The sequence below is a fragment of the Salvelinus sp. IW2-2015 genome, linkage group LG14, assembly GCF_002910315.2.
Source record: "Salvelinus sp. IW2-2015 linkage group LG14, ASM291031v2, whole genome shotgun sequence".
NCBI classification, from domain to species: domain Eukaryota; kingdom Metazoa; phylum Chordata; class Actinopteri; order Salmoniformes; family Salmonidae; genus Salvelinus; species Salvelinus sp. IW2-2015.
In genome coordinates, this window is record NC_036854.1 from 49,782,945 (window position 1) to 49,789,305 (window position 6,361).

At 38.4% G+C, this 6,361-nt stretch overlaps 1 long non-coding RNA gene across 1 annotated transcript in view; it reads left to right on the forward strand.

Annotated features, from left to right (window-relative positions):
- Positions 1-5,887, forward strand: part of LOC111973434 (uncharacterized) — a 39,492-nt gene extending 33,605 nt beyond the window's left edge. Inside the window, exon 5 of the long non-coding RNA XR_002878577.2 lies at positions 314-5,887. This is a non-coding gene — a long non-coding RNA (uncharacterized lncRNA). The remainder of the gene's footprint in view (positions 1-313) is intronic.
- The last annotated feature ends 474 nt before the right edge of the window (positions 5,888-6,361 follow it).

Here is a 6,361-nt window from a genome sequence, read left to right on the forward strand (position 1 = left end):
ACTAATAAAATGTTATGCAAATGTTTATTGTAGACTAGCCTATAGCCAMCATGAACCGAGAATGAACAATTCACGGAATTCAGTCCAAGACTGTCTACTTTGGAAGATGCTGTGACAAAAAAAAATTAGTGTTGATACATTTCATATGAACTACCAATTCTGCATACATAATGTGTCTGCGTATACAAATTCGTGCGTTTTTCAGATACTTTTTAAATGTACATTGGTTAGGTTTGGCCTACGTGTGCGTATGCATGTACTGCAAACCGTCCTGAGTACCTAACCCTATTTTTCCTGTTTTTCTTTTGGCTAGGATTTTCTGAGACGTCACAAGAAGTTACTGCCATGGATTGAGAACCTCAACTACAAAAGGTGACGATGCACAGGGAAGGATTTGTGAATGGAAGCTGTTCACGGTCTATGCTAGATCATAGATCACATGTGCTGTGAGACCGTTGCAGTGGTGTAAAGTACTTAAGTAAAACTACTTTAAAGTACTTAAAGTAAAGTACTACTTAAAGTACTACTTTACTATTTATATTTTTGCCAACTTTTACTTTTACTTCACTACATTCCTAAAGAAAATAATGTACTTTTTATTCCAAACATTTTCCCTAACACCCAAAAGTACTCGTTACATTTTGACAGGAAAATTGTCCAATTTACACACTTATCAAGAGAACATCCCTGGTCATCCCTACTGCCTCTTATCTGGCGGACTCACTAAACACAAATGCTCCATTTGTAAATTGTGTCTGAGTGTTGGAGTGTGCCCCTGGCTATCCATCCCCMAAAAATAACTGTGCTGTCTGGTTTGCTTAATATAAGGAATTTAAAATGGTTTATACTTTTACTTTTGATACTTAAGTATATTTAAAACCAAATACTTTTAGACTTTTACTCAAGTGGGATTTTACTGGGTGACTCACTTTTACTTGAGTCATTTTCTATTAAGGTATCTTTACTTTTACTGAAGTATGACAATTGAATACATTTTCCACCACTGGACCGTTGCAGATGTGCATTATTCGCCACCCTCCCTCTGCCACCCTCCCTCTCCCACCCCGGTCACCGTTCCTCCCTATGAATGGGGTCGCTAAGATATCAGCTCTGTCACCGGGGTCGGCCCAAAGCCGCCAGCTTCCTGTGCCCTTTAAAACCGGAAAGCACGTCTCTCCCATTTGAATAATCTGTATAATTTCTGTGGTTTGTCTCGGTGAGAGCTGTTTTTTTCTCCATCCTAGGTCACTCAAGAGCAGAACAGTAATATCACAGTCAAATCCACACGCCATCAATCCCGGCCTAAAACATCCCCGTCTTTGTTTTTGCCTATTCTTAGTAGCCTAACTGAGTGTTTTCAGATTTCTCTGAAATATGACCTATAACTAATTACAACATGAGTGAAATAGTTTTCCTTCCAATTTTTTTTAAATTAAGTATGTTAAAACGCAGGTTTAATGTGTTTGAATGGTGTGGGCATACCCTACCACAACAACAGAATGATTTGGGCATATAAGGCTACCTGTCATGAAAAATATTTAATGCGAGTAGACCGCTGATTGAGCAGCTCAGCCAATGAGCAACATGAGCCGTCATGTTCTATGAGGAAGCATTTTTTAAACGTCTGTTTGAGATTTTGCAGGTTAGCGTTTTTCGTCATGAGTCTTGTTCTGGAGGCAGCTCTGCAGTGTGGTTACTAGTAGGCCCAACCACAAAGTAATAAAATCACATTTTAAACCTAAAGTACACTGCTAACCCTAATGCCTAACCATAACCTGAAATGATGACCAAAAAGCTTAATTCTGTTTCTTGCATTTTTACAATATTGCCAATTTTGACTTTGCAGCTTGCCCATCTAGCGGGAATCGATCAGTTCTGCCTCAAGGACAAGACTCATCCCAATAAACGTCAACCTGCGTTTGAGATACATGTTTATTTGTGGTGAGGTTTTTTAAGTGTGTTTTTTTTCTTCTTCAATTTATGTTTTGGTCACAAAAACKAGTATAGGACGAGTCAACAACATTATTTGGGTATGAGTTCACAAAATGTTAACTTTTAAAAGTGATATTTTCATTGGACAGTTTACTTTAACTCAAAGTTAATCAAAGGTGGAGTGTAGCCTGTGTGACGGGACCAGAGGTTATAGCATATATTGAAGCTCCAAAATCCAGCTTCGATTCTTTACCCTATATGTAGCCTAAATTGTTGAARGGTGTCCCGTCCCCGTCCTTTGTTTTAGGATAAATGTTTCCTCAAGCACACGGACCGCGTCACCGTCGGGGTCGTGCCAACCGAATGGAGATCATTTATAGGTTCAATAACTCTTAATCCGTCTGATCGCCCTGGTGTAGATAAGCCTCCTTTGAATTGGGATTGTTCTGGAATCTGTTCGGCTTTCAGCATAGAGGTCCTAATTGAGTTTACCGCATCCCTGACTGCTGCATCCCCCGAACACAATTAAGGTCTTGCTCAGATAAAGCTAACTGAMCGCMAGTCCCGTCTAGAAAGAATGCACTTTTTCAACAGTATATTCGTTAGACGTTTATCTCTTTGGGGAAGATGATGTGTAATTAAGCGTTATAATGGCGTATAGCCTATACATCAAACTATAAACCGCAATGCTATATTGACCTGATGCGACCAACGAAGTTTTATTTWAATTTTTATTCTTATTTACATATTTTAAATATGTTTTTTGAGATTAAGATGCAGACAATTTTGGGGGTAAACAATTTCTAGCTTTGGTAAAGTCAGTGTCCTCTATTTAAAGTTTAGAGCCACAAGAAACACAATAAGTATGGTGGTAATATGGCCCATATTTGAAACTTACACACTTTTGTTCCTTCCTTAACTGAAGTAGGCCAAGGCTAAAAATTGCCATGGATGTAGGTCTAAAATCAATGCCAAACAAGAAATGCTGTGCTAGGCCTATATGTTAAAGGGGACAGTATGCTGCTAACAGCTTTGCTTCCTTCACTGTCCGACTGCCACATACTGGTTTCGAACCAGTGATCCTCTGCTTCGCATCGCCTTGACAACGTTCCAACGGGTTGAGCCACCCAAAAGGTACCAATTGGACGGCTCCATCCGCAATATTTGTGGAGTGTACATTCTTAACTCTGTTACACATGCCCCTATACGATGAATTTAAACCTGAGATCACACGCATTTTTCTTTAATTGACGKTTTTTCGCTGTCAATCAATACTCAACGCAAAGACAACAGGCTTGTAATTTTATTTTTTGCAAAAGCATCAGGCTATGATTTCAGGTCTAATTTGATATTCTTCTAATGTGGTCAGAAATCCTGTTAAAGTTGTGAATATATATTATCACAAATGTGTTCCAAAAGAATACAGAAGGCTGAGCTGTCATTGTCATATGCGTTTCTATTTATGACAATTGAACCAAGAACTTATAATAATTATTTGTAAAATAAATGGAGCTTATTTCAGTATGRACAGTGTTGTATTCAATCGAGGTATATCATACCACAAATATAATATAATAATTTCAGTTTTAATGTCAGGGTCAAATGCAGGTAACACTTTACATCTTTAGTCTATTGTGTTTTTCGTCCTGATTCAGAATATTGTTTTTGTTGCAGTGCATTTTGATAATCAAGTATATATAACACTTATCAGTTAATAGTTTGAGTTCCACTCGTAGCCTTTAATAAGGAAACTTTGTATGGGCCATAAATGTTTGGTGATAAAAAGTAGCCTACTAGTCTACAGTGTAGCCTAATGGAAAGGTTTTGGATTAGCTTGAGTGCCATGTAGTTTACTTTTAGTAACATTTGACTAAATTGCTATAATTTTTCCAATATTTTTTTTAATGAAAGATTTATTGGACTTGTAGGCCGATTTCACCACCACTCTTGGAGCCTTGCCATGTTGACGTTTGTATTCTCCAATGGTAACATATAGGCATATATAACATGAACACCAAAGCTCGCCTATACACATCTACGTTTATACAGCCGGACAGCCAGACGTTCCACGTGTCACGACGTCTTACTTGTGACAGTAAAGAATAAACACCACGTGGTGGCTATTTCCACGAGGTTAATGGCTTTAGACTATGTCATATAGAACAAATGCAAGGGGATGGGGCACTTTATGAACTTGATTAATGGCAATTGGCACTGAATATTTGCTCACTAATAAAACCACGTCGAGCTGAACAATATACCCATGTAATGTAAACATGATGAAAGATCGACTGCACACAAGTCCAACATCAATAAAGTAGAGGTATTTTGGGTTACCTGTTCCAACTTCTATAACTTCTATGGCGGGCTACCGCCCACGCATATGGCCCTTGAATGTTATACTGCAGTATCCCGATGCCTCGCGCGTTTTAGATGGTCGAAATGCCTCGTGCACCTGTCCAAGGGGGTCTGCAATTGATTACAAGGGACCACGACAAGTGGACAGCTGGGGAAGCACTTGTTACTCAAAAGCCACTTCCACAAGACCATTAACTCAATGTATTGGTAACGGCAACTGCTTAAAGTTGGTCAAATGGTGTAAAAAGTTGTCATTTTGTAAAGTAATTAGGCCTACAGTATGCATAAAGGATTTGCGTAAACCATTATCATAGTTTATCGATAATGGTTATGCGTAAAAGTTATTGGCAACTATCGAATATGTATGTGCACTGAGAGTTCGGCTATAGGCTTACTCAGCTGTTTTGCACCCGACCTGGYCATTCGACATTATAGGTATTAAAACGTTTGCGATAGTAACTCCAACACATCAACAATAAAACACGAATGTTTTTTTTATATTTCCACTAGAGATATATTTTAGCTTCAAGCTCAGGTATAGCCTTATACATTTATATAGGCCTAAACTCAAATTAATKAATTGGCCTAAAGCATGCGTAAAGGTTAATGTAACAGCACTGTGGAATCAAAAAATGAAAATAGCATAAAGGGACAATTTTATCCGAACCTTATTAGTGCGTCCGTGTCTGTTTTGGACAAGCACTCTCTCATCGAATGTCTCATCCAGTCACAAATGTRAGTGGCCAGTTGCGATATGCTTTTAAGTCCAGTTTACTTGAACTTAGGAAAGAGGTCAATCGTTATGAGAGGCTATTCGAACCCTCTTCTTGTGTGGCATCATGCCCCTGCACTGTCCCCAGTTTTAACTGACCGAAATAGTGCTGCAGGATCTCATGAAAGCACATTGCTCGATGACGCACCTTTCACCCCTCTCTCCACCGGAATGGTTTTTACCCCCAACGGTGAAATGTGGTGACGGTGACTTTTACATCGACAGGTGGTATTCGTAAATGACCTCATTTCACAACGATGTTTCATTACACTGGTGTCAGAAGTGAGATTATTATTATTGTCTTATTTATAACTCTTGAGTGACTTTAAATATGATTTTCGTGATAATAATATATGCCTAATCCGTCTGATTTTGCAGGTGATAAACTGGGTAGCATATACTATTCTTGAATTTGACATGTGTTGCATATGTTAATACCATATGTCACACTTTAAACGAACTATAACTCAAAAAGCTTTACAGGGCGTAACTTCTTAAGAGCACAACTTAAATGTTTTACAAATAATACACGTTGACCTAAATTGTTTCTAAGAAATTMATGAAAAGGCAGAGATGGGATTGGAAGTTAGTTGCCAAAAATAAACCATTGTGAAGGTTTTGTTACTAACACAATCGGCGCTGAAGTAATTCTGAAACTTTTAGAAACTTTTTAGGGGTGTTTTTATGCTGAGAACTCGAGTGAGATTTCTAATCCAYTACACATGGGCAATAAAGTATTAACTAACTTTCTGCACCGATGCATGCTTGCCGGGCGTGTGTTCGTTATATCAATGACCAATAAAATATCACTCAATTATGAATCCAGACAGTTTATCTTGTCCTTTTTTGTTGTGGTAAATGTATTTTCTACATTTCTTGTTTGTTTGGAGCGTGGAAGCCCTATTACATGATAATTGTGTTTGCACAATTTGGGGGTGGGGGGTGAATGATATTTGCATGCTTTTTGTGGATGATATTTATATGAATACCATTGTCTGAGCATCGATTATTCAAAACCCTGCAACGAAAAGGCGCACATTGATGAATTCTATTTACCGATGCAGCGCCACGTTTCAACTTCATTAGGCTGTAATCTGCTGGGCCGGTTTACCGCTAATCCCGCACAGTAATATGCAACACTGTACATATATGCACAAATTGAATGTGAGCTTGTGTTGTAATATGACATGTGTGTGTGTGCTTTGTGTTTCATTTGCACTCGAAAGGATTTGTTTGGATGAGATGCATCATGTGGCATCACCTGAGGTTTGATAATGTCAACGCGTGATTGTCCAGTAG